Below are 1979 nucleotides of genomic sequence, written 5' to 3' on the forward strand. Positions count from 1 at the left end.
TAATGGCAAAAACAGAATTTTGAAAATATTGTTTTATTTATAATTAAAAATAATTCTTTAGGAGTTTTTTAGTTTTCTCTTGATCATTTTCCAATATATATATATATATATATATATATATGTATGTATGTATGTATGTATGTATGTATGTATGTATGTATGTATGTATGTATGTATATTATTTGATGTCTGTTGTTTTGATTATTGTATATTGTGTTGTATTGAACTTAATAGGTGTTGTTCGCTATAAACCCTCACCAGACCTTACTCGTTCACTCGGGCTACCAGGGTGTTTAAAGGGCTTGTTGCATACACTAAATGCAACCATGATTCCTAAGAAAGTGAGTTAGGTATTTTAACATTTTTAACTCGTTTAAAAAATCTATTATGAAACTAAATAATTCGTCTCGGTAATTAGTTTTATAAAATTAATTAAAAATTCATTTTTCCAACATTCTTAAAATGCCTACGTCTTGAGATTTTGCAAATTTTATTATAGTCTTTGTAGTAGAAGAGTGTTCATGAGCCACGTTTTGCACCGCATTGTCATCAATATCAGATAATTTCGTTTCATAGTTTATTTTGTTATTATAGTTTAATTCTTAAAAGTGAAATTGTAGATTTAATTTTCAGAACCATCAAATTAGAGCCGAGGTTTTTAAATTGTTAAATAGTCAATTTTAACCCCGTCCTAAAACTGTTCTTTAAATTCGTTAAATTTCTAACATTGAGGACAATATCTACCTCAAGTCTGGATGGGGGGAAATTTGAAAATTTTTAGCCCGATAGTATCTCGAGGGTGTTTGGAAATCAAAGTTATTAACTGTTAATTATTGTTATTAATGCCAAGTTAGAGGTTTTTGGTCATGTTTAGGTTTTGAGATTCTCGATAGTTTTCCAAACAATTTTTTCTTTCAAAAAGGAGTTAAAAACGGGATCAGTTTGGCGGGGATAACGAATCAAGAGGACGGGTACACATGCTTCATATCGGAAGCCCTAGGGGTGCAAACAAGCCGAGCCGAGCCCAAGCTCGACTAGGCTCAAGCTCGGCTCATTTAGCTTACACAGAGCTCGAGCTCGAGCTCGGCTCGTTTTGAGCTCTATTTTTAAAGCTTGATCTCGGCTCGTGAGCAGATTTTCAAGCTCGAGCTCGGCTTGTTTACTATATATCAACTATTTTTTATATAATTAAAATTATTTTTATTTATTTTTTTCTATTATAACTTTATGTATAAAATAATATATATTATTAAGTTATTTTTATTTATTTTTTCATATCATTATATATATTAATTAATAATTATTAAATATATATTTTAAAATTTTATAAAAATGACAAGCTCGTTTAGGCTCGCAAGCCAGCTCGAGCTCGATAAGTGAAGCTCGGGCTCGGGCTCGTTTATTAGACGAGCATATTTTTAGGCTCGAGCTCAGACTCATGCTTAATTAAGGTCGGCTCGATCGAGCTTTTTAACGAGCCGATCTCGAGTAGCTCGGCTCATTTGCACCCCTAGCCCTAATATCCATTCATATTGTGAGATAGACCCTATACTTAATAAACATATATATATACACACACACACACACACACACACAAGAAGATGATCAAGAGAAAACTCATATTTATAGAGAAAATTTAAAAACTCATAAATAATTATTTTTAATTAAAAATAAAAAAAATATTTTCAAAATTCTGTTTTTGCCATTATTCTTATATTTTCTTACCTTTCACTCAAAAAAATAAATAAAAAAACCCGCTATAATGCACATACGTATTACTGTGCGATATCGTTGTATTACACATGTGTATTACTATGTATTTTTAAGTTCAATAGTGTTTAATTGTATATATTCAATATTTGTGTATTATATATCTGTAGTAGTGTTGTATTATATGGAAAAGAAATAAAAGTCGATGTAGTGCAAATGCGCATTAATGTTCTATTACACATACGTACTAATGTGTATTCGATATGCGT

The sequence above is a fragment of the Bidens hawaiensis genome, unplaced genomic scaffold (assembly GCF_021521415.1).
Source record: "Bidens hawaiensis isolate Kalapana, Puna unplaced genomic scaffold, B.hawaiensis_p1.1 tig00000904_1, whole genome shotgun sequence".
In the NCBI taxonomy this organism is placed as follows: domain Eukaryota; kingdom Viridiplantae; phylum Streptophyta; class Magnoliopsida; order Asterales; family Asteraceae; genus Bidens; species Bidens hawaiensis.